Here is a 27,564-nt window from a genome sequence, read left to right as displayed (position 1 = left end):
ACCCCAAGGAAATCATCAGAATAAAATGTAATTTTGGAAAACTGTGTTTATCATGACACAGACTTTCCAGTTAAATAATCTAGATGTTGTCATACCAGATTACACGAGGTTTATTTAGCCCTGTTTTCTGTCCCTCAAAGTGACAGAAGATGCAAGAACTTAGCTACAGAGAAGCATTCACCTTTAGTGCTGGTCCCTGACTTGAGCATAAAAAATGCCAGATTTTTAAAATATCTTCAAGTTTTTAATCTTTGCTTTGGCCAATTTTGATGCTTACATAGATTTTTCTTTCATTAAGTGTTTTGCTTCAAATTTTGTTGGTTTCACTAAATGTTGCTGTGTTTTCTTGCAGGCAGATAGAAACAAAAAAATCCCAAGTTACGTTCCCTTTAACCAAATAATTAAAAATAAATTTACCCTCGCTAAGCTTTTCTGAACACTTCTAAAGCTTTCTCATCTCCTGCATGAATGTTTTCTCACTGTTACCCCTTTTTTGAGACTGTATAAAACACTCCTAGTCATGCTGCATCACTAATGTATGGAATCGTTCGTGGTAGTAAGAATTAAATAGCTTTTCAGAAACTACAAAAAATATGGAATGTGGAACAACAGTATTTTTTAATATCAGTATCTCTAGATATTGGCAGCTTTTCAAAGATACCTGTTCTCTGGAGGGTTACCCATATAAAGGGATTAAACTCTAAGAGCTGAAACCACAGGGGGACAAAAAGCTTCTAAAAATGTGTCACTTCCTATACATTTTCAAGGTGGTGCTTAGTTATCTTCCAGCATGTCACAATTTTTAAAAATGGAAAACTATGAAAATCCTAAACAAATAAACCTACAATACACAAAAAGCCCTAGTGTTGACAGTACCAAAAAACAGCTTTAAGGATTTCCCTTAGACAGAATCACAACATTAATATAAACAGTGTTATCAAAGCTTTAGGACAGAGAATCAGGACTAAATTATATCATAAGGAAAATATAAAACAACAGAAAGCTATTTCCAAATTTTAATCTGGGGTCTTCAATTCACAAAATGTATCAAGGTTCTCTTAAGGCAGAAGCAATCAGGACCTTTTTTTTACCTCCTTTTTAAAGAATAGCTTCACACCACTGAGCTTAATACTGATTCAGAAGAAATTTGAATCAGCACCATTATTTTTCCCTTGGCTGTAGAAAGAACAGAGCTGACCATATTCAACTGGCAAGATCTGTTGAAAGCATATCAGAATATGACTGAACATTTCTATAAAAAACTTTTACAGCAAAAGCAAGAATAACTAATAATAGTCACAAATTGGAAGTATGTATGTGGAGAGAGATATTTGAAAATGAATATTTTAAAAACTTCTAGTTAGTTTAGTTCTGTACAGAGTGCTTTTATTTGGAGAGTTTTTTCTACTTAAAAATAACACTTTTCACCGATAACCTTACTTGTATATTATGCATCATTTGTACGGAGGGTGCATATATATCTCCTCATATAAAAAGAAAAAAAGTTTCTTTGTTCAGAATGCTGATGCTAAATTTAGGTAAATGAATGTATTCTATTACTGAGTTTAAATTCTTGAAAGTTGATGTTTAAAATGGAAATATTAAAACTCTCAAATGAACACAAAGCATTTTTATCCTTCATGACAGAAGTATTTACCTGTCTGCTCAGCATTTCAGATTTTCTCAAGAACTAAACAGAAGTTAAAAAATTAGATAGAAAAAACAAAAACTGTCCAGTTTCACAAGACTATAAAAAGTCATAGTGAGTTTAGCAACTGTAGCAAAGCTCAATTGGAGAGTTGTATAATAAACTATAACCACTGTGAATAAGAGTGCAAATTTTTCAAGTCCTACTGTAATAATTCACTATTAAAAAAAAATTTAAAATAATGACTAGAGTTTCTCCTTGTTGGATGAAATAACTATGAACCACCACATGTGGTCATCAAATTATTTCTCAATACCCCTAACAGCTAAATATATATTGTAATTTTTAAAATCTCAGTAAAAAAAAAGTTTCCTAAACAACTTTGAATACTTAAATTCTTTTACAACTCTTGCTCTACAACTTATTCAACTTTTAAGGTATATGAATTGCATTAAGTGATTTGCTAAACTCAGGAGCAGGCAATATTTAAATATTGAAATTGGTTTTGATTTCCTGTCCTTTTCACAGATCCCTAAGTCTTTTTCTGTTACACATGTGTTCTTACGAACTATTTACAGAGGCTCTTTTCAAATTCTGTGCGGCAAAGTAAAAAGTTTTTAAAAAAAAAAAAATTATCTTCAATATGCATTTATTTGTACATTTGTGTTCAATTTACATTTAGACCCCTGAATTGTGGGATGTATTTTTTTGCTTAAATCATGTTAGTATTCAATTCATGGTTATGAATAACCATTGTCTGTGGAAAATTAAAGATTGACAAAGCATACTTGTATAAAATTACAGTTTTACAAGTCAAAATATGTAAATTTATATGTGTATGCACATTTATTTATAAGCATAAAACCAAGACATTTCATTTAACCTTTAAATTATTATTGCTTTGTTTTCTTTTTAAAGCTCTATCTACCCTCTCGTTATTTTCTTTTTTTTTTTGGGGGGGGAACCATTTATGTGGTTTAATATTGAATAATAATTCTGCAGGAATGCTTTGCTAATCATGGGCTGTGTGACTTGACCTTGAGAACATTCTATGCTGTCTAAAAATAGTGTGTAGTATATTCCATAGGTCATGCAGGATGACCACCTTGTGACTGGTTGTTATAAATAGGGGCTTTGGGGTCAAATCTGTCTTTTCTTTGAAGAGGTGAGAAGGTTTCACCCAGAAAGCAGCATCAGCCCTGAGTCTAGAAAGCCAGTTCCCAAAAGGATTCTTCAGGCAAGTGCCTCTAAATAGCTAAGAGTGAGACAAATGGCGTGGCAAATGTCAACTTACATAAACCCAAATGAGAAAAGATGAGAAAATTGTGCCCTTTCCACAAGGACAGAATCTAACTGCTCTAAAATAATTTAAAAGAAAAGTAAAACAAAGAGAATCAAATGCCAAAATAAGAAAAGTTTGCATATTACACTTGTATTGTTGTGCACCAGTATGTATCCTAGCCTGGCTTTTCATAATGTGGTGGTTGCACACTTTGGATAGAAAAGTATCTGTCATGGGCAAGTTTCATCTTGTTAATTCAAACTGCTTTTAGATTTGTTTTCAACATTAAAGCACAATTTGAATGAGGGGAATCTAATTTCTCTGTCTCTGGTGCTATTCAGCTCCTCCTCACCATTCAGTAATTCCAGCAGCATGATTTCCAAGTTATTGAAAAGAAAAAAGAAATGCAAAAAGTCATAAGAAGCTCATTCAAGGTGGCTTTGGATTAAATTTAAAATCATCTAAATACCTTTAAAATCTAAGCTTGCACCCAAAGCAAAAATGCCAAGAGCTTGTTCTCTCCTAGTCAAAATTCTTGAGCTAAGAGGGTGCTCAAGTTTTGCATCATGGTGATCCACCTACATCGTGATGAAGATTGAACAGCAGAATGAATTTCTGGCTTAGTGTAAGATGGAGGACAGCAGTTCAGATTTTACAGAAGCAGTGGTGGTCAATGAGTTGTTAAACTAATGATTATGCTGTAGTCAGAAATGGATGTTTTTCTAACCTGCACAAGAGAGACAGCAAATCAATCCTATAAAGACATTTTAAAAGGTCCTTAAACACAGTGGAATTATATAAATATTTTAATAATTTATATGCATTCTAGAGTTTCACTTAGATGTCAACCTACAACCCCTTTTACCTAGCATATTATTAGTTTGAGTCTTGAAGGGACATTAAGTAAACATCAGTACCAGTGTTAGGTGAGGTTGAAGGCTGCTGATGTTAAGGACAAGTATTCAGAATCTGTTGATATTTTTTCTGACTGATATATGATGTTCTCATCTAGTTTGTAAGAACTAGGGAGAACAGAGGGCAGATGAATCTTCTAAAATCTTATGCATCAGACATCTGTTTTCATGACAAACTAGAATGGTATAAATAATGTCAGAATACAATATTTCCCAGAGAAGAAGTTATCTGAGGTCAGAATATTTCCAAGAAAGGCAGAAAGCAGGTGTCTTCAAACTGAGTGCCTCCAGGTCACCAATCTCCTGTAAACACAGTCTTATTTGGTTTGAGATGAGCACAGACCTAGAACCACTTCACTAATTTTAGAACTCATGGGGGCCCTTTGGGGGAAGAAAAAAAAGGAATAAATGCAAAGCACACTCTTCCCTTGAAGAAAGGTAGAAAAACTCAACTTTGTGTTGTAAAAATGGAATAACATAGATGATGAGAAATAAAACACAGTCCCATGAGGAATCTGCGAACAGCACAGTAAATTCACAATACGTATGATTAGTAAACTATCTGAAAGTAGAGAAGCAAAAAATGGAACTAAAACACCCACATTTTCCTCTCTGTGTCTGTGTTGCTCTCAGATACATCTCAGCCCAGCTGATGGCTATAAAAACTCCCCTGGAAAGAGAAAAACCTGTGAGTTCCCAAAAGCAAAAGGAACCTGATTCACACAGGATAACTTTCAAGAGAGCAAAAACTCAGACTGAAACCCTGGTTCAGGGATTTTTTCTTTTAATTTTTTTTTAAGTTATTCTGCAAGTTTTTGTCTGGGTTAGAATGCCGAGTCATTCACCAAAATTGTTCAACTGAAAAGTTGTGTGAAAACCCAATCTCAAAAGAGTTGGATTTTCTATAATAAGGATATTGGACACCATAGCAAAACACAATTTCAATTTTCTGCATTGGACTTCTTCAACAGACATTTACAGGTGCAGCATTTGAGTATCACATGAGAGAATAAACCCCCTGCCCTGAAAATTTTCTGGTGACAGGCTGGAGTCTTCATACATGAAACTACAATCGCTATTTCTTCTAAATCACTGTGTCTAAGTTAATAGATAGTAATAATTGTATAATTAATAGAACTGGCATGTTGTTAATTTCTTGCTGGATAATGGGTCTTTCTCTTGTTCACTGTTAGAAATACCAAAATGAAACTTCTATCAACTTCAGCATCAAGATTTGCCTTCAAAAGCCCTTTTTTTTATAGGGCACCATAAGACTCACTTGTAAAATCAGCTTCTGGAACAGAACAGAAATATATCAGCATTTAGGTGGGTTGGGCTCGGTAGATTTTTTTGAAGTTAAATCACAGCCACCCAATTCTATTAAATAAGTCGGTGCGAATTTGAAGACAGTCTTTTTTCTTAGTATTCATGCATCTTCTACAATGCTGTGCTCATATAGGACCCTTTTTATAAGAAAATTATTCACATGAGAAATAAGAAAAAAGGTAACAGATTATCAAAAGCTATTTATACCAAAAGACTAAGAAGAGGATGAGAAAGCTGTTTCACCCTTCCATTCAAGTTTTTTCAAGAAATGCAGCCTGACATTCAGTTGAATGCAGGGAGGTTTATGATACTATATTGTATTCACTGCAGAAAGACAATGGCTTGAGACTAGGAATGGGGATCAGTGCTGAGATGTTTTCCTGAATTACTACAAGGAAATGACCTCACTTTAAATTTTTTTAGGAGCTATAAATTCGTTATACTGATTTCATAAGCATCAATTTGCTTTATAAAGAGCAGCTTCAAATGCTGTTTTTTCTGTTGTGTATTTTTTTTCAAACATTTGCAAGTTGCAGACAGAGCTTGCCAAATTTGCTGCCTCTCCTGGTTCTGGCCAGTACAGGGTTAATTTTTGCAGCAGCCAGGAAGGACTCAGCCGGGCGCTGGGTTTTTCTATACCACTTCACACCATGCACAGGGTGATAGGGACATTTTCGCTGTTAGCAGTTCGGGAAGGAGTGACACCAGGTTCCACGTGGTGAGCAATTGCAGGTGAATCATTTGCTTATCTTGCCCATTCTGCTATTACTATTGATGTTACTGATAGTTTTTCTTATTTTATTGCTGTTTACAGTAAACTGTTCTTATCTCAACCCATGATCTTTATTTTCACATGCCTCCAATTTCCTCGACATCCTAACATGGTAGGAGAGGGGGGAAAGTGAGCAAGCAGCACATGATCTTGGGTGTTTCAGTGGGAATAATAAATTGGGGAGTACCATTCTTAAACCATGACACTGCTGAATCATCAGAGCAGTGCTCTTGCATTTCGTTCAGAAAACTTCCCGAAGGAAAGTTTCCTTCAAAATTTTCAGACCTTACCATTCAGAAAGTGAATTTTTTAGTTTCCAAGGTTGCACTTCACAGTGATCACTAGAGCCTAGCAGCATCCCATATGGACTGGGATGTCTCACCCATTGTCTTGGGTTACACTGGAAGGTGTAACCAAAAGTATGTATTCTACTACCATCTACATGAGCTGTTACAATGGGTGAAGCAGTGTTCTTTATCTTCTCCATGACTCCCTCCAGGGAAGCAGCAATCGACCTGTGGGGGGGGGGGGGGGGGGGGGGGCGGGCGGTTGTGCATCTCTCCTAATGGGCCATCAAGGTCTCCCAGAATGACTCATAGAATTGTATCCTCCCATATGACATGCCCTGCCCTGGTGGAGGAACCAAACATTCCTACCTGTATGTAATCTGGGTTTTGGAACACCATGATGCCACCAAGACTGAATTCTCAGAGGAGAAGAGCTCTTGATAACCACCACTGGAACTCGAGAGATAGATCAGACCTTTCTATAGGACCCCTGCTTCAACAGGACCACATCCATCACTCCAGTCAGACTGCTGCCACCACCCTGACCAACAGGGTATCTGTTTTTATTCTGATTTTGTCGGGTTATAAGCTAGTGTTTCTGTGCTATTGCCTTGATTGTAATTTTTCCTATAAAATTGTAATTCTGACTTGGAATCTCTTGGAACATATTTGTTGAGGTTAGTTGTTTGCCTTCAAACCAGTACATCCATCCAATGACATGTTCCCTGGGATGATACCTAGCCATGGGTCACACCAAACAGGAACACAGGGCCTGCCACAGATTTTACCAGGGTACAGGAAAGACCCTAAGAAAGGGCTGAATTTCATCAACCTCTTTCCAGATCCTAAAAACTAAGGGCAGTAAGAACAAGTAATCCAACAGCTTAATGAACAGCAGGAAATAAATACAATTTTCTGTAGAAATTAATTTCTCTATGGCTTACTGGTAGAATACTCTTACTAAGGTAGAAGCCTTCTTAAGTGCTTTGATTCAAATTGTAGGGAATCCTGTAAATTTTACTTGTGAAACTGCCATACTCCATGCAAACTCTCCTTTTTATCCTGTTCCACTTCACTGCCCCCCAAAAAAGAGTGAGCTATCAAGCAATTTTTTGTTTATCAGGGAAGAAGGAATCAAATTGTATTAAAGAGTAAACTAATAATATTCATCTTGTGAGCCCTCTGGTTACAGGGGCCCATTGCATTTCGTTGCTAGGAACCAAACCATACAGCCCTTTGACAGGTTAGACTACAAATCCCCATTAATTAAAGGAACATTATAAATGTAACTGAGTCTAAAAAGTGAAAAAAGCTACTGAAAATATATCATAATAACAATTATTCATTTTCCCAAATATCCCTGAGAATTGTCACTAACTTTATTAAAGCCTCTCTCTCATCAGGGTCAGACATTTTGCAGCACAGTTTATAGGTTCAATTCTAATCATAAATTGCTTATGCTGGAAATGAAAGTCATCTTCATTGGGAACTTATCACACCAAAATCATCAAACTCTCAGACTCGGTGTCACTCATTTACCACCAGCCCATCTAGAAGCTGCTGTTGTTGGATTAACCTTCAAAAGCTTGTTGTCATTTGACACTTCAGAAAAGGTAGCGATACCAGTAGTAATTGGAGGGCCCTGGCAATGACCTTGTCCTTCTGCTAAGCCCCAGCTAATCCTAGGTGTGATACCTCAACTTACTGGCAACATGATTATTATCTGTGACTATTGCTTTTCTTATAGATACACATGCTCCAGAAAGACCTGGGAAAGAAAGTAATAATACAGCGTAGAGATTAAACGTTTTTACCTCAGCTGATCCTCATATATTTTGCACATTGTTTCACAGTTTTTGGAATTATCAATATTTTTCAATCCCTCTGTCTATTTAATTGATTTTTTTTTCTACTTTTATAATATTTAATTTAATTAGAAGCACCAAAAATCCTTACAAGTGGCAACAAACTCTACTACATGTGTGTGATATAAGCACCACCTTTCCAATAGTGATTGTCCTTCACAATTGCTTTTGCCCTGCTGAGCATTCTGTTTGAACAAACTGGGATAGGAAATCAAAGTTTTTTGGGGAAGCTCTCCCTCCTACTAGAGGATTACAAATATTAAAGCAACATGAGACCCATATAATTTCAAAGCTTATATACAACCAAAAGCACACCTGGCAAATAACACAGATAATTTTATAAAGGTATCACATTTTATGTCAAAAAGCACTTTGGAAGGTTTTTTATTCCAAGGTTGCAAGAGCCATAGTTTGAGTAGACAGACCCACTAGGAAAATAATTATTGCACTCCAACTTCCAGATAGTAAGAATCAGCTACAAAATACAAATTTTGGTACAGCTGATTTTTCTATAAACCTTGGTTTCAGAGAAAAAATGAAGCTGACTAAGCTCATACCAAATATTAGCAGTATCATATAACTTTCCAGTTTCTCACTTCTATGTTCAGAACAGAATTTTCAATTAAAAAATTTGAAACTATGGGAATTTTTGAATCATATTCAGGGATAGGGCATCCAGAGATGCTCAATGTAACTTGTGCCAGTTTCCACTCTCACAGGGAAGAATTTCTTCCTAAAATCTAATCTAAATAGATTAGATAATCATCTCCAGAATTATGTCTGCAGGCATGATTTAGTTTGGGCAGAAACTGGAGTGTTAATTATGTGGAAATAAGAGCTGAGAATCTGAGGAAATAAAAGCTGAGGCAACAAACATGCAACAAACTGATAGACTGTTTTTCAGGCTTATATTTGCTATATCACCTTAATTTATGTAATTCTACCTTTACTCTCTTAAACTTTTTTAAGAGTCTAGAAAAGAAAAGTTTGGAAAGAGACAAAATATTTCTTCTCAGGACAAATCATACCCTTGTAAAACATTGTAAAACTTTCAGATGTGGAAAGCTAGACATGTCAGGTAGATGTGCAGATAAAATGAACACGTTTTGGTACTCACAAGCCTTTCAGAAATGTTTCTTCCAGCTTTAATAAGTTGGAGAATGAAAGTATCACTTCTCCTTACCTTATGCTTCTCATGTGATTTCTTTGTATTCTCATACCACTATATCTAGAACATTATTACATCCTCAGTGGTTTCTTCCATAGTTTGAAGTTAACGTAAACCCTTATAATCCAGTTTTATTAAAATTTTTTTGCTGATTCAATGAATTTATAGCATCTTAGTTTTTGTATTTGACTGTACTAGAGCTAAAGGAAAACAGCCTGCTGCAGCGTATTTCAATAACCAGCAGCAGTGCATATGGAAAAAGAATATGTAGGCCTTGTAACTGTAATAAATAGTTTCTGAAAGAAAGAGGACACTTCAGTTCTTATTGAAGGCAACTGGTTCAAGCAGAACATGAAAAAAACGTTTATTTGCATCAAAACTACACAAATACAATCACGTCATAATTGCAGTATATATTAGGATGCCTCCAACATTCCTGTCCTAGAATATGCATGAAAAAGGAAATAAAATAGGTCAGTTTCTGCATAAAGCACTTTTAGCCTTACTAAACCTGAAAGTTAAGGGGACAGTGAAAACTTTAAATGCAGTCAATAAATTGCAAAGATTAATTTAAATGTTGTAAAGAAAATCAGAAACATCCCTTAGGCTGCCAATTTCCACTTATTTATACATATTTTTTAATTTTTTGATAAATATTTCTCTTTCCACTTCTGTGTTGAGGAGACCTGCACAGAAGAGGAATCTTTCAAATGAACTTCCTACCTGCAGGGAAATAATGAAATGTAAACAAAATCCTTTCAGGTTTAAGAAAAGGAAAATATGAATAGACATCATTTAGTAATCCTCATTATGAGAACCTCAAGAATTTACTTCAAAAATAAATTATTAAGTATTTTAACAAATACTTCTTTTTAGATGCAAGCATTCCATGACCTTTCCCTAAATTTTACAATTAACTGGTATTATGCCACAACAAAGTTAAAACAAGCAAGAAGAAAGATTTACATCCCATAATTCTATTTGTATTCAAGTCAGATGTGCAAAAACATGTGAAAAGAAACAAAAAAGGTGTTCCAAAAATGCTTATTTCTACAATATTGTGCTTTTTCTTTCATCTGTACAGGAGCAGCTTTCAGTGCTTATCTATAGCAATTGAAATTAAATCAAGCTTTTAAACTTTTTAAGTCTCAGAGTACTCTTAGGTACCTGCATTCAACAAGGCCAAGCAAAAAATAAAAGTAATTGCAATGTCACTTGCAGAGACAACAAGAGTTTTATATTTGTTACCTGACTATGCATTAAAACTATTTTTTTATTTATTTTATTAAGATTAAACAAAAAACTGATCTTACTGAAGGGATATATGTCACCTTGGAAAACATCAATTAAGTCCATGCACTTTGATGAAAATGTTTCATTTCCATTAAATCAGCAGATGTTGCACCACCAAATTTTTAAGTGTTTTTTCCTAAGTTTCTTCCTTAGCTTCCTAAGCTTCTTCCTGTAGCTCAGAAGGAGAGGTGCACGCAGAAGTCTGTATTAGCAAATTAACCAGAACCTACAGGTGATAACCTTCTGACCTAACTCCGTTGTCTGGTTTCTGACTAGCAGAGGACATAACCAGGGGCGTCACAGTTCAGTACTGGCACAGAAGGACACTGGATCCTTCTCAAAATATATATGTGATCAAAGTTTACCTCCATCTCATAGGTTATAAGTTATTCTTTTTAGCAAAACCCATAGACCACTGTTTATCAGAAGAAAATGCTTTCTCATCAGTACTGCTTTAAACTAAATTTGAATGACCCAACTTCAGTCCCTACATACAAGGCAAGGTGGATAAAGGTTTTAAGGGAAAAGCCTGCTTTTATTAAGCCAGCTGATAGTGTGGGGAAAAGAAAGGATTTGAGGCACAAATACAGTCAAGGTAGATGTGTAAACTTTAAGGAGTTAATTTCCACATATGTTACTTATGAAAATGAAAACTAAACGCTTTCTGTTTCTTTTCTAAATGCAACACAGAAGGGTGAATTTGGAAGTGAGCTCCTCCACAGTAAACAGATTGCCTCATTTTACTGTTTTCAAGGACAAAATATTTAAAGTTGCAAGCCAGACAAATTTAACATAGGAAGGTGGATAACACTCAGGGTTCAGTCAGCCTTCAACCTGTTCAGTCTTTCCCCTTGTGGCTTAATTTACTTCTTCTTTAATAAAATCTACCTGCCAGCTGTGATCAGCTTTGCTTTGAATAGAAACTAATATTGTTTCATGGTACTACCATCTTGGAAAACATGATGGTGCACAGGAACCAATTAAAACATACTTTTCTAAGAATATCATTCCATATGCGATTTTGTTCTTATTAGTTACTCAAGAGGGAAATTGTACAGAAACTATAAGACTAACCGGTCATTTCAGGAAAAGTTTTGTCTATTGTAGTTTACATTACTAGCATAATTGTTTCCATGTGCTGAATGTAAATACAAAGCCAAGCACAGCACAAATGGTTAAATAAAATTCATAAGCAAACAGCAAATTGGGGTAACCAAACTATATTCTTTACAAGCCAAAGCTGACTTTTCAGATTTTAAAGACTACTTCTATTCCCAAAGTATACAGAAATCTCTACGGGGAGGTGGGCAGGGAAATATAAATGTGGTTTTAAATGCTCAGAAAAAATTCATAACACATATTTTAGAGATTTGAACAATAGGGTAACTAAGAATTCAAGTAAGAAAAATTTCAATTCTAGCTATTCCAAGGTAAGTAAGCTTTTTTTTTCACCTTTTTTTTTCTTTGTTTGTTTTGATTTTTAAAAAGTATTTGCTGATAAACTGTGAAATGGATGTTATATCTCGGCATTGCCATGCTTTAGCTACAATATAAAATATAGAAATATAGGTACTGACATTAAATAATAACTAAATGACAGTTCAATATTCAAAGTAAGATTCAGCCAGGGTCTTGACATCAAACAGTAACTGATCCAATGCTTAAAAAAAAAAAAAAAGTAGATTTTAAATTTAAAAAAATGTATTTCAAATGTGGAAGTTTTCTTTAAAAGCAAAAAGTGTCTGAGTTGCATGTTCCAATGCAGAAAATTCTTGGTTCCACACTTGCACCTAGGGAGTGGGGAAGAAGCTCAAGTATTACCTCAACTAATTAATGTTTATAGCGTTTGTATATGTCAGGATGTGACCAGTTAAGTAGTCTGAAAAAAAAGGAAGTGGACCTTAAAATGCATTAAGGTGGGTTGAAAATGATCATATCCCCACTCCCACCCCAACCCCCAATATCATTGTGAAATTTTCTTACTATTTTCTATTTCACTTCAGTTGCCTTCTTTATAGTTGAGAGTAGTCCAAGGATTTCAGGCTATGAAACAAAGAATTACACCATTGACATTTGGGAAAGAATATGAGATCATTAGAAGTCCTGAGCAGGGTGGCTATATGCCTTACTAGCTATTGCTTTGCCCTTTAGCTAAAGTCCAGTACCTAAATCAATGGGACTCTTCTACTTCTCTTTGAAAAGCACTCCAGACTCTAAAACACTTTGGTCAGAAACCTGCCTTCTGTTTGTTTCTTTGGAGTGGTTTTCCCTTTTTTATTTTAATCCGTGTCTAAATAGTAATATAGATTCTTAAGGTCACATTAAAGTTTACTTTGGCATATATTCTCTGTTCATATCCTTGGAATATTTGAGAACAGTTACAATTTAAATTTTTTTTCTGAACTCCATATTAATCACTGAAAATTAATCTCTCTTTTGCTCTTGTGTTTTTTTGCTTAGTTCCTCTAATAAGGTCACTGCCTTTCTGTTTACTTCTGATTGCCTGGAATTCCAAGTATTTCTCAAAAAAACTCAGCACCATCAGGGGCAAAATCCTGATGCTTACTTATTTCCTGCCCAAAATCAGCAATCCTTTGCTGTTTTTTTAACCTAGTTAATTCCTGGGTGATTTTCTGTTCACTCTACCACAGATCACATACTTACTCTAACTTCCTCTCAAAGGCTGTGTCAAGCTTTTACCCACCCTCTCCTTTCTGTATCCATGGTGTTTGATGTTTGTCTCACAAGGCTGTCAGTTGAATTTCTGAAGTGATTATCTCCTTCCTACTGAACTTTCTCAACTTTCAGCCAGTTTTCTTGAGCCATCTGTTATAAGTATATTTGAAGTTCTTTCCAACACTGCCCCTTAGCCCAATCTTGCCACTCTATTGCATCTTTATCAGAAAAATATGGAAAACCTTGAACAAGATCAACTTCTACAAAAAACTTTAAAAATATTCCACACAGGTGTTGCTCAGAAAGACTATTAAGTAGAAGTGTGAATGGATGTGGGGGAAAAGTAATTCAGCTAAAGATGTTTCAAGTATTTTCTCTCTAATTTGCAGGTACAGACTAAATTGTACTTATAAAGTAGTTAGAAATTTATGGTAATTTTTTTTTTAATTAACAATTAAACTTGGGGAAAAAAATTCTTGTCATTCCCACTTCTTTCTGAATTAATTTTGTTTCAGCTAAGAAAGGTGGCAACACACAGAAGGTTTTTCCAGTTCAAGACAAGGAGCAGAAGAGGGTATTCACTTGAGCTAATATCAATGACCCTGCAAAAACAGTTGATCAATTCTTTTTGATTTTCTGTCCACAATACATCTTATATCTTTATCTTACTTCAGTAGCCTAATATTATGCTCTGTTTTCAATTGCTCTGAGACATTTGCATGCAAAAGAGCAAGACAGGCATTTTAGTGAGGTACATGCCAGACACAGTGGCTATCAGCAGAGGTCACTGCTGCTGGCACAAGTATAATTAGAGTGGATGGCCTCTGCAAATAATAACTTGTTAGAGTGACAGACCAAGAGCAGGTGAGTGCAAAGCTGGTGATGATGCTCTCAGGGTGGGAGCCAGGAGCACCACACTGGTGTGCAGACCACTTGCTCGGCACTCTGGTCCTTTGATCTCCAAATGCTCCACGTGCTTCTTCCACTCTTACAAATGGAAAGCCAGGGACGTATGTAAAATCTAACTCTGCTAAGAGAAAGGAGATATCTTAGGACACCACCACAGCACCATCCATTCCCATAAAACACAAAAGCCTCAGCTTTGACAGCTTTGAGAAAAAAATGGGAATACATAATTCCCTTACCACTGGTGACAATTGCATCTTACATCTCTGCTATGAAGCTGCCTGACTGTATAACCCTTCCCCCCTCCACCAGTCATTTTCAAAAAACAGGCAAAATGGTCACCAAGCTAGAGCAAGTACCATTCACTGCATCTGTCAGGTGAAAAGCTGCCTCCATACTTTTGTATAGAACGGCTAAAACAAAAATTTTGACAGACTCTAACAAGGGAATCTTGCCTGCACTGAACTGAAGTTGCTTGAATATCAACTAAAACCTTCCCCTGTTTGAAAATCTATTTACGCAGTGCATTTTGAAGATTTCCAGTGCCAGCTTCCTCTCCTCATTAGCCAAGTGCTGCTGAAGTAGCCTCTGGTGCACTCAGGATAGAGCTTCTATTTACTCTCAATTGAACTGTTTTCTTCTCTGTTCCTTTTCCCTCAATCCCTTTTTCTCTCTTCCTTTTTTAATGCAGAACTAGTGTCCTGCCTCAAACCTTTTGCAAAACACAAGAGTGATAGCTGTCAGGAGTCTTGCCTCTCTTGCAGAATAAATAAAGGATAAGCATGTGAAAACATGTTAGCACAGCAGGCAAAGGGATGTGTGATATGAATTGCAGGTCTAAAATGAAATTAGTAGTGTGAAGGTTGGTTATGTGAAAAATCTTGTGGAGAAGCTGATTGAAAATTAAAATTAGTTGCCTTTTTGAGAACACGTTATAGTCTTCTGTGTGATCCATAAAGCAGTTAAATATATAATCAGTTGTTACACTCTCCAGAATTAAGAGAATATATTTTCAACAACAGTCAAGTGCCTTCAGCAGAGGACAGAAGTAAAACAGCAGGATGTGCACAGTAATTCTCCACTTAAACTGTCCATTCAAAGGGCTAGATGTTCTTTGCAAGTGGAGGCGTCTAATTCTCTAGTGTGTCTCAGCCCATCTCCTGAGAAAGGCTTGAAACAAACAACAGTGTTGTAGCCTCAGGTTTTGATCTGCATGAAGGGGCAGTCCATTGACTTGTATAAGGGCAGGAAGTCACTGTGGAATGATATCTTGCCATAAACTTGTTCCTTTCTTTCAAAATCTCCCTGTCTCCATTGTTCCTCTCACCATAAAGCAGTGATAATTTGTCCAGATTTAACCTGCCTGATTATCGGGGTTAAAGGCACAGTCTGTGGCGGTCATAAACCAGCCTTCTATCAGCAAGAAGATAAAAATTACAGTAGTCAACTTTTTATAAAAATCTTCATCAGAATAGCATGGGACACAAAGATGATTTTCGGACACAATTCAGTAAACTCTAAAGTTGAAATATTTTGGTAAGAGTCAGATGTGCTCCCAGACTAAAAAACTGGGCTGCTCTAACAACAAGTACGTTGTTTTTGCAGAGAATGGATTATAAGTGAGAACGTACAAAACCTACAGTCTGTTCATTTCCAGAAATTTTCTGTATTACGCTATAGATTTCCAGGTGAATTAACATAGGTGAATACAAGGTGTTTTCTTATGTGGAAAAGTTGAAGTGAAATAACTTAAGAATTGTCTTGTTAAAGGAAATAAAAAGAAGCTTAATTTAAAAAATCAAGTATGTAAATGTATTTCTGCTAACCACTCAGAAAAGATTACGTAGGAGTTCATCTAGTCTATGAGACAAGTCCTGTCTTCAAATGGACTGAATATCTTTCTACATTTTTTCCAGCAGTTGAAAACAAAAATCAGCACTTAATCACCTGTTGCACATGTTTCTGTCACTTGAAAAGCCATTAAAAGATACATTATGAAGTAATAAAAATTTGGGGCCCTCTTACAGTTTTCTGAAGAAAAGATTTTAGAGTCACCTTCCCAATAAGACATGAAATTTTCTGCCCCAGCGCCCAAAAACTCAGATTGGATCAGACAAGCTGCCTGGGACACAGCAACAGAGACACAGGTCTTGAAAAAAGCAAGTATTAAATTCCACCAAGTAAATGCTGTGTTTTAGCCACATTGGAAAAGCTTAATTAATAGTGTTACAAGCTAAAGTTAGAGACCTGCCAGCACCTGACTTGGCAGAGCAAGAAGCCAGGGCAGGTCTGATAAAGAGAATTACTAGGGAGTTCTAAAAGAAGCTGAACTATTTCCTGGGATATTTGATTTCTTATTCCACTGCATGTTCATTTTTTCCATTTGGAACTGCAGCAAAGATTTATTTATTAATGTTTAGATGAATTCTAGTGGGGTGAGCACTTAAGATGTCATTTTTGGAGGTTACTTCCAGTGTCTTTGAGCACAAAACACCAGTTCTTGGCATACTTCCCACTTGTGCAAAGTAGGGTTGATGGTGCTGTCATACAACTGGAGAATGCCTCAAAATCTACACTACAAGTTTTTTATAAATGTCAGTGTTTAGGAAAAAAGAACACACACACAAAAAAATCTGGAAATCTTTCCTTCTAATTTATTTTATTTCATGCCACATACGAAGCAAGACAAGCATGGAAGTGTACCTCTCTGATTTTAAATTAGTTATTTTGAGGATCCCAAGTTTTTGCATTTCACCTAGTTATGTACAAAGTCAGCCTAATGATAAGACCAAATTTTAATTTAAAAAAAAAATAGAAAAAGAAGAAAAAGGAAAATCTGGAAGGAAGTCCCATTTTAATCGACTCCTTACGTTTTGGGCTGCCAGCCCTTCATTTTCGGTGTGTGATTCCATTAGCCCCACTGCTATTCTCTGGAAGTGGCTGCACTTTCCCTCCAGCTGGCAAGGTGCAAAGGGCTCTGTAGAAGTGGTCTAGGAAGCAACCCACACCCTCCCTGGAGACCAATTACTTTTGAAATGTGCTGCTGCCATCTCCCTCTCCCCAACCTGCCCCCACCTTCCCCCAGTCGCTCATTGTACTGTTGTCATCGAGACACCTGATCAACCCTAATTCTTGCTTTTATTTGAATTAGGGTGCCACCAATCCTGGATCCATGTCAGGGCCCATGTAATGCCTTTGGGCAACACCGAGGATTAGATTAGCATTTTGGTGTTCTTCTAAAGCCACATGGTCAGCATTATAAGCATCCCATTAGAGATAAAGGGAGCAGTTACACAAAGCCTAAGAAATATAAGGGCCAGAGGAGGTTGATGTAATTGGCTGATATTAGAAAGTGCTTTAATTGATGAAAGCATACTGTGGTTGCTGCCTCTTTTTCATAGTTTAACATGCCTCTTAATTACATTCTCAGTTGTTCGTTTACACTGAGCATGTCTTTCAGGACTGCCAAACTCTTCAGGGAAAATTAAGCGAGTATGATGCAGTAGGTTGCCCAGCCTCACAATTCAAACCCCATTATTGGCTGATAGAAGTAGTCTAATCAGAATAAAAAAAAAAGTTGCCTAACCAAACAGTCCCAGACATGAGAGGATGAAGTAAAATGAATAATTTTCAAACTGAGGAGCACCAAACAGACAGCCTATGCTGAAATGTTTTTTTAAAAATACATACATACATATATATATATATATTTCCAATGACAGGGAGACGTTTTCCAGCAGTTTTGTATGTGAGGCTGCCTCAGCTCAGAAGGGCAGATCTTGGCAATGGTACATCCACTTTGCAGTACAATAATTACCTGAATTTCTGTTCTTGACCCATTCAGTCCACCTGAGATATATCAGAGTTTCCTAAGCATTTTGTATACCTACACTATTATTTAATAGTTGGGCTTCATACATGTGATAACTTGATGCCATAGTAATCTCTTATTGTCAGGGCACACTCCAGGTTTTACTCTTCTTACTTTTCCTGTCAACATTCCTGGTCTCCGGAAAAGAAGTGTTTACACTTAGAAGAAAAAGCCAAAACTTTTTACAGAACCTTAAGCATTAACATGCACACAATGATGAGATTTTTTAAAAGATCCTAATCTCTGCTTTACTTATTGAGGTGCCTGTCAATAGACCCTTTTTGATTAATTGTCTGCAATCCAGAGGCAAATAATGCACATTATTTATAAATATAGAAATTTTATATATAATTAAAGAAAGGCTCACATTTAATCAGTGATGAATTATCCATAAAATTAGTAAATATAAACTTACAGTGGAAACTACTGGCATCCTAATAGGATGAATTCTGTTGTTGCTGCCCTTCTTTTATGTTTTTCATATTATGTATGTTTCAAAGCTGTTCCAGTAGCTTTTCTTACTTTCTTTTAAGCAAACAGGTGCAAAGATACCTATATCCAGCATGTGTTGAATCATTTGAATAGACAGAAAATAAAAATTCCATCAGCCTTACAACCAATGAGTTTATTACTATTAGTATGCAGAACTCAAGCTGCTGGCTCATTTAGGGCTTTCATAGTAGGCCACAGATAAACAAAGCAATATTTTCCAATTATTGGAGATGATCAAAATGCTGAATTTCAAATTACATTTACATTACTACCAAAAAAAGTCTAGAAAATAGGTAGGCATATGTTAATGCCTGTATGTTTTCCTGTATTAAAATTGTTTTTATATGTAAGATACAACATTGCTTATACAGAATTATGACTTTTGGTAATATCCATGAAACAGTATCTCTGCTTGGTATCCAATACACTCACCAACACAGCACCATACATAGTAACTGTAATTTCCTTCATTCATTTAGTCACCAATTTGGATATTGAGTAAATAGAAAATATTAAGAGAAAGGAAAACAAAGACGTCTCGCTTTAAAACTGCTTTCAAATCAAGCTCTGTCTTCATGGATCGGATAGGAACTGGAGAAATAATAATTTCTAAGGTCTTATAGATTCATCAAAGCAACAACAATGGTACTCCACAAAGGAGTTTAAGAGATTTAGTACCTCTAACTGTGCTGCTCATTTAGATAAACAGATAAATTCACCAGTTCATGAGCTTAATGTGCCTCATAAGTTCCTTCTGGTTTTAAGAAATTTCATTTTGCATTCCCAATATCTGAATTCATTTCAGGTGTCTGCTTCCAATAAGATTACAGTCTTTAAATTATATATATCAGTGCATCACTTAAACCATGTCACTTCCGGTTAAATTTCTTCTCACTGTAAGTTTGTGTAACAAAATGTGACATGATAGAAGTGTGCTGGTATGGTGCAGTACCTCAAAAATAAATACAAAGCTTTAGGATATTAAACTCTACTGGCTTTTGAGTTACCTTTGGATGATTAACATGTGTAGGTAATAGTTTAGTGGGAAAGGTTTTAAGCAATAGCTGAGGGTAAAAGCTATTGAGGGTAAAATAGCTGTTTAGTTCACAATTTCTGCTGTGAACTGGAAACACCAAAAGCTGTACACATTAATAATTATCAGAATACCTGCTTGCCTACACAATACACAAAATACTAAAGTGGAAGGGTCATGACACCTAAATAGAGAAACAGAGAAATATAAACATGAAAATAACTCCAATCAGATTCCATCAGAGTTAAGCTGTAGAGTAGACACTTGTCCCAAATAAGTTTCTATCTCAGATAGTATCTCCCTTAGCAACTTGTACAGAGCAAGAACCGATCATATTACCAATCATATTACCATGATGAGGCTTATAAAGGTGTTATAATTGCAATTGGATCTCTGGGATGCAGAGAATCTAATTCCTGCCTTGACTGAACCATCCAACTTCAATAGCAGAGTAAGACCTGGGAGTAAATGTTGTGGGAAAGGCAATCCTCAATCACTTTGGAGGTGTGATGTTATGAAAGGCTTAATTTCTACTGTGCCTAGTACAGGAAATAACTACTAATCACTTCAACCTTTATACTTAATTTTGGAAATATTGGAATTACAGTGCTATTGGGCACCAGTTTGCACAGGTTTTGCCTCTACAGAATCCTTAGCTAGAAAACTTCTCAACATTACACAGAATAAAACACGAAATCCACCATTATAGCTACTGTATTGCTGTTGAATGTAGAAATATAAGTGTCTTTAGCCATAAAAGAGAAAATTATCTGCAGTTATTCCACTCTTCTACCCTATAGACACAGTTTTCTTGGAAAACTGCTTGTCACTGAAAATTAATAAAAGAGTCAAGCTGAACTGATCTCAAGATTGTATTAGTCTTTGTCAGGCCTTTCAACATAGAGGCCATATTTAGCTACTCCTCTTTATGTCTCCTGAAGATCTCACCTTGCCCCACAGCAGCTGTTAGCATGAACAGTGAATGCATTCCCACTTAAGCAATGAATATGGTTAGCTATCCATGCACAGACTCATCTCTAATAACTTATCCAGCAACTAAAACTTTTGCATTTAGTCAGGCGCTCAAATGAGCTGATACTTTTTCCATTAAAATTACTCTGTTTTCTCTGTAAACTGATATTCAGCTGCTCCCCTCGCCTTACTCTCTATAGTCCTCAAAAAACTGCAAGTCTAGTGTTTGCACTTAACACACCACAAAGTGGAGCCAGCTCCAGAAGTTACAGTACCAACAGGAACATAGAGAACTATTAATGGTATAGATCTAGTCTGATAGGGGTGTTTTGATAAACACAGTCACCACAAGGCTACTGAAGATAGCAGTTATTTTGACAAGTGAGAAGATCCTGGTTCTCTCATCTTACAGGAAATCACATGGATTTCAGTTTAAACAAAAAAAAAGTGCAGTCAAGAATCAGAGGTGCTTAGTGCGGAAAACAGATAACTATGAAGAGACTAAAAACAGAAAACACCTAATCTGAAGATTTAAGAAGCCTTCAAACCAAAACATCTTGAGTACCAGCTTCAGTGAAGGTTATAGAGAAATGTAGAGCAAGGGAAGTCATGATGCTGCACATTTTGGATTCATTCATCTTATTCATGCCTGACCATCACTCCTCTTTGTTGAAGTAAATCTTCACAAAGACATCTAAACTAAACTCAACAGGTACTTACTTTTTGACCTTTGGATCCACATAAAGTAGTCCTCCAGCAAACTGGGTATTAAAATTACTTTGACAGAGCATATCCACATTTTCTCCCTAAGAATAATAACGTAGAGTCTCTAATTTTCAGCAGTCTGGGATTTAATCTGTAAAACAAGCAGCTTTCATACTATAACAAATCTCAACCCCAGTCCTTCATTTTTCATTTACACCAGAAAACAGTTGGTTTATTATGTTTGCAGTTCCTGTGGTGGTTTGTCAGTTGAACAATATGTAACTTTCAAATGAAAGTATATGAGCTTTCAAATGTACCTGCTCTCTACACAGGTATTGTTCATATTCCCTTTAAAGGATATTAGATCGTTCCATTACTTTTTTTATTCCTCAATCTTTGACAGTGGGTAGGAAATCATCAAGCACGTAGTTCGATAACACCCAAACATCCGGGCAGAAAAACACAATTCTTATTTGTATACGTAATTGTCACCAAGACAGTGGATTTCTGCAAAAAAGGATGAAAGGAAAAGTAAAATAGCAAAGTGGTGACAAATGCCCCAGGTGTGGGAGCAGTAGAAGCAATCCAAATAAAGAATCTAACAAAAATAAACTTTTCATATATCTATAGGGTAGTATTTGCAAAACTTCAACTGCAGAACATTGCCCTCTAATCAGAAGTTTATATAACAGAGAGGTAAAATATTTTGTTGAACCAGTTTACAGGTATTTCTGTGCTTCTCTTTCTATTTACTAAGGGAGAAATGTAATGAGAATTTGATTCAAAAATCTTGGCAGTTAAGTACAAAATGATAGATGTCTTATAAATAGATAAAGCATGGAGGTGCAATAGACCTGAAAAAAGTAATTGTGACTTGTTCAGTCATTTTGGAAACTGCATCTCGTTAGCAAATAAGAGTCCTCTCATCCTTTGGTGAACCCACCTTTGAAATTTCAGTATTAAAATTAGCTCAGAATCATGAAGGTGTTTTTTTCATACTTGGATCTGGTGCTGTTCTCAAAAATGCTGTAGGCAGGCCACTATGTTTTAGAAAAACCAACTTATTGGAGAAGTTACCAAGTCTACTCACAGGAAAACTATGAAATAATTCAAGTATAGCAGTTATGCACTTCTGTGTATGTATGTTTCATTTCAACAATCCTTGTAGCCATTTCATTTATTATGTTAGGATGAGCTACCATCATGTTTCTCTTTCAGATGCCTAAATCTGAGGTCTTTCACATCAAGCTTACACTGTCCTTAGTTCCAGCCAATTCGAATTTATGCTACTAAGTAGACATTCAGAGATCTGCTTCTATTACTGATTCCTGAGCTATAAATGGATGAGGCCTGTATATGAGTTCTGACTTTTGGAAAAAATCATGTTTGATAGTCAGACCCAAGCTTTGCATATCATGCCTGATTTTTATCTATCTTTTAATGACACATCTGGAGGAACTGACAGGCGTGGAGGAAGAGAAGTCTCTCTGAGACTATATAAGTAGGTTAAAACTAGCATAGACACAAAAAATTTACCCAAATTGAAAACTCTATGCATATATATACATATATATATACACAGACATATATACAGATATACATACACACATATATATACGTATATATGTGCATATATGTGTGTGTGTATGTATATATATATACACACATATACATATTTATGCTACATGTAGATGTGATAGAATGCTTTCTGAGGATGCCAAACTTACAGTTGGAGGAAGTTCAATAACAATATTCAGGGGATTCATTTTAGTGTATCAAGCTTAATGCAAGCAAAATTTCAGTCACTTTATCAAAACCATTTAATGCTTACCTACTGTCAACTTCTTGGTTATCTCCAGTGAGGTCACATTTTACCAAAATAAAGCTGTCATAGATGTGCATCAATGTATCCATCTCCTCCAAGACAGTAGTTTGGTTATTTTTTTCACTGTAGTTGTAGTTTTACTCTAAGTAAGGCTGTCTAGGTTGTGCAGTTTCTGCTTTAGTTCTTTCTTGAGGGGCTGAAGAATTATTTCATGTTTTCTGTACATAACACTTTGCAATTATGAGCCTTATATTGCTCAAAAGCTCTAAAAGCTTTGGATGTTCTCCTCTGTATTAGCTTTACCACGATATTTAAAGGGATTTTGTTTGTGATCTACTGTCAACTGAAAGCAGAAAAGTCCTGTTTAATTGTGTTATCTTAGCCTTAAATCTGTACCTCATAATCAGCAGCCCAAGGTGCTCAGTGGCTCTTGCTCATATCTCAGTCCAGTCTCTGTGCAAGCAAGAGTCAGTTTGCAGATCCTGCATCAGAACTATCAGGCCCTCCCTCCAAACAAGTCACAAAAAATTAAATTAATGGAGTTGCAGTTTCCAAGCTGGAACTAGGCAATAGTGGACTGGGAGCTTACAAATTTGTGAGCAATTGTGTTAAACTAGCCAAACTTGCCAACAGGATACATAAACAGGCCAAAAAGAATCAAGGACAGGATGGCATCTGAAATCCTCTGTTAGATTTCAGGGGGCTGAAAACTAGAGCAGCTATCACTCTTCACAATTTGAAAAATTGCAGTGTCCTCTTACTTATGGCTCTTTATCTTTTTTTATTTTTTTTAGCTACAGTAATTGCTGTGAGGGATCACATTTGGGCTTTATTCCTTTTGCACACATAAAGATTTCTGGGAGGTGAGAACAGGGTCTTGTATTTAAAGATCATTAATGCACTAGAATAAATGCTGAGAAATATAGTGATTTTTGGTTTATGCAGAACTTTAGAGCATTTCACTGACAAAAACAACAACAATAAGGAGTGCTGTAGAAAGTGGGGAAAGTGTTGAAAATAGCACTTTCTATGACTGAGGTGCCTACATCTGCTGTACATCATATCCTCAAACCCTTTTCCCAGCTGCTGGAGTTGGCAAGACAAGAATAATTTGGGGAATAAAAATCTGAAAAGGCAAGAAGTAAGACAAGGTCTGAATCTCTCCACTTCAAGGGAAATAATGCTCATCATATAATAAATGAACTTTACTAACAATATGCTTTCCCACTGAGGAAATACTAAGCCTTCTCAAAAACAAAGTTTTTTTGGTAAAATTCTGCTAGGTTAAGCAAATCTCTGTACCAAAGTACACCAGTACTTTGTATTCCTCACAGTATTTTCATTTAAAAGGGAGTTGCTGTGCAAAATAATGTCCTTGTCTGTCCCTTCCTCATACAAACCTCAAATCAAATTTAATAAAGCTAGTTTGATACAATGCCAGCCTACACTTGGTTTACCCTTGGTCGACTTTAATAGGGTCAAAAATATTTTCGCTTTGGCAGTGTACGCATTAATCATTTTTCCAGAGGATTTGGAAAATTGGAAGAGACAAGGCCAAGCAAAATTTTAAATTAATTGGGCCTACCCCAGCATTCAGGGGGTCACCTTGTGTCTGTTGTCCCACATTTTCCAGGTCACAAAGTTCCACTGTATCCTAAGCTGCCATGAGGAGAGATCTGTGCTGTGGGTACACAAAGGTGAAAGAATTTCTCCCAGAAAGTGTGATTTTCCTAGAGGCAACCACAATGATTCTGGCTTCCAGACTGTCATCAGACACCAACTGCTTAAATAATGTATACTCAACTGATGCCTATACTTGGTGCATTTTCTAATCAAGTAGTCAGGAAAATTTGCAAACATTCTGTCATTTACCATAAATCTGCTGCCTGCTTGCTACTACAGAGTAATTAATTTCAGTGCTGCTCAGAATTCTTAATTTCCACTGGCAAATCTACCTTCACAATCATTGCTGTTTACACCCTCTCTCCTGGTTTTTTTCGTTGGTTGGTTGGTTGGGTTTTGGTTGTTTTTTTGGGGGTTGTTGTTGTTGTTTTGCTTGTTCCCTAATACTCTTGCTAGGGGTTTCAACATCAAAGCACTATTCTTACAAGGGAAAGACTGTTTGTGGTGATGCTAATATACTATTCCAGTGTGACACCAATAACTGCTTCAGCATTTCTGATTGTTATCTGCAATAATACCCTCTCAGTATCTGGCTGACTGGCCAGACACAGATGTCAGTGCTAAAGGAGGGATGCAAGTTAAAGATTCCTTTACAGATGTAAAAATTTATTAGGTTCTAAAAGTCCTTACTGTGTGATAAGGACTGTATATACCTTTTAGTTCACAGTTTTATTTTGAGGAACAGATTGTCACAAACTAAGTGCTGAAAATAACTACAGGCAAGGAAGTTATGTTAAATGGTTTATCATCTGTTAAACATTCTTAGTGTTTAACTCAGCATTAATAGGGGTTTTAGCACAAGAAAAAAATTAAATCTTGCAGATTTATTTGCAAACATTGAAGTTATGAGGACACTTGAAAGAAATATCTGTAATTATTGCTTACAATTCTGCAGACACAGGGCCTATTACTTTCTGAAGAGCTTTACCCTCATTTGCAAGGTAGACTTGGAGCTGTAATAGTAAGTATTTAAGGTGTTCAGTCCTGGTCCAATCTGAGTCATGGCCACTGTGACCAGAAAAATTGTGTAGCTGGTGCATTTTCAGGGAAACTGTCCATTCCAGTCAGGGTTTTGAAATAATCATACTGTCCACCTTATAGTCTAATATGACATGTAAATTTCTTTACTTCCATTCTATAATTGTTTTAAACAATAATGTCCAATGGAAAGATTAAATAATAAAAACCAAAGAAATTTACATTACAGCAAAGAAACAGCATAAATGTGAGTCACAAAGAGATTAGGTACAGTTACGTATTTCAGGATGTTTGTGGATATCTTCATCTAAACAATACTTATAATTTTCTGTGGGTGGTTCTGCCTTCAATTGTTCCCAAGTCTCTTTAGGATGGCCCAAAATGAAGCTAATACTTGTTTTGTAAGAGTTGTAACTATTTGATATCAAGCTGACTGTTTTCCTGTCAAATGACTCAGTTTTAATATTAACAAAGCTACTGCTGGTGAGTGGCATAGTACCATCATTAAGCATTTAAAAACAAAAAAAAGGGAGGAATTGAAATCTGATAAGTTTGTTTTCTATTGGCATATATCAGAAAAGGAAAGATTATGGACATGTAGGGAACAATAACATACAAATATCTATTACAAAAATATTAAAAGGAGATTCTACATGTGAGGAGAGTGTTCCACAATAACACAGCATAAAATCACCACCTATTCTTTCTCACCAGTTTCATGCAAGAATTAAATCACATATTTAGCCATGAAAAAAAATTAATAGCACTGAATTACTTTGTGCTTACATTTAAATATGTATCTGGCGCATCTGTGGTGTGCCAGTGTGACGTCCACATCTTTTTTCCCAACTGTTATATTGGAGTCTAAAATTAACATCATAGTTTTTTTAAGAAACATCCAAAAACATGCCATCAACATCAACAACCTACCTGATAGAATCTATGTGGGACACTTGAAAATAGAAATTGGCAGAAAGCTCTAATCATATCTATTTCAAAGACTATTAAAACAACATGCTGATGAAAACTGTCATGCAGCTGGGATCTTCTCTTTAATACAGCAATTTTTTAAAAAAACAAAATATAATCTTAAAATTTTAAAGGACACGCCTCTGAGAAATTGTGCAGACTCTATGGCACTAAACAAGGAATAAAATAACATGCAAGCCTGTTAATTAATCATTACAAAGTACTGAATTGCAGCATTAGATGAGCAGTGGTTGTGATGTCATAAAATATTATGGGATTATGTCTCATGTAGAGATGAAGTACTGTGGTTAAATAAACACAGGTAGAATAAATATAAATAAATATCTCAACATACTCATTCCCAAATGATGCTGTTAGTGATGTATGACATTACTCACGTTACTTCCTTTATTAATGAAAAACATTTTAATTTATTTCAGGATATTTTTCTTAAGAGCAGCACCTTGCTGCTCATCATCATATTTTGACAGCAAACTGAATTCTTGTTCACAAGTGTAGGATTTGTTTAGCTCCAGGCATCTGTGTTTGGATTATGAGAATGCTGATTGGTTCACTGCCAGGGGCACAAAAAGGTCAAACTGTCCTTTTTTTAAAGGCTCTTTTTTTCTTTTCCCCCCACCCATTTTTCCTTTTTTTTTTCCTTGCCTGAGAGTTTGGCTCATTAATCAGAGTTAAAAGAAAGGGGAAAAGACAGTGACTTGAAATCATTTGATTCCTTTTCAAGGGGTATTTTAAAAAGCAGAACTCAATGTTAGTGTTAGAGGTTGAGTAGATGTTTGTATGGATCATACTGACATAGTTCTGACAGGTGACCTGAAACCTTTCAAACTGACATCTGTCACAGAGACAGACAGAGGGTTTTTAGCCTCAGAGCCTGT

The 27,564-nt window shown here is 35.9% G+C and overlaps 1 long non-coding RNA gene across 16 annotated transcripts in view; it reads right to left on the bottom strand.

Moving 5' to 3' along the window:
- The window catches only part of LOC148219759 (uncharacterized), a 165,639-nt gene that overhangs the window by 15,549 nt on the left and 122,526 nt on the right, over window positions 1-27,564 (bottom strand). For 2 of the 16 annotated variants that reach the window (XR_015799590.1, XR_015799596.1), the window contains one exon: window positions 9,612-14,258. The exons of the other annotated variants lie outside the window; for them this stretch is intronic. This is a non-coding gene — a long non-coding RNA (uncharacterized LOC148219759). Of the gene's footprint in view, window positions 1-9,611; window positions 14,259-27,564 lie in introns of those variants that run through there. 16 annotated transcript variants of the gene reach the window in all.

Source organism: Sturnus vulgaris, chromosome Z, assembly GCF_052056855.1.
Source record: "Sturnus vulgaris isolate bStuVul1 chromosome Z, bStuVul1.hap1, whole genome shotgun sequence".
NCBI classification, from domain to species: domain Eukaryota; kingdom Metazoa; phylum Chordata; class Aves; order Passeriformes; family Sturnidae; genus Sturnus; species Sturnus vulgaris.
The sequence above is the reverse complement of the archived record's forward strand: the minus strand, read 5'-3'. Positions and strand labels throughout refer to the sequence as shown.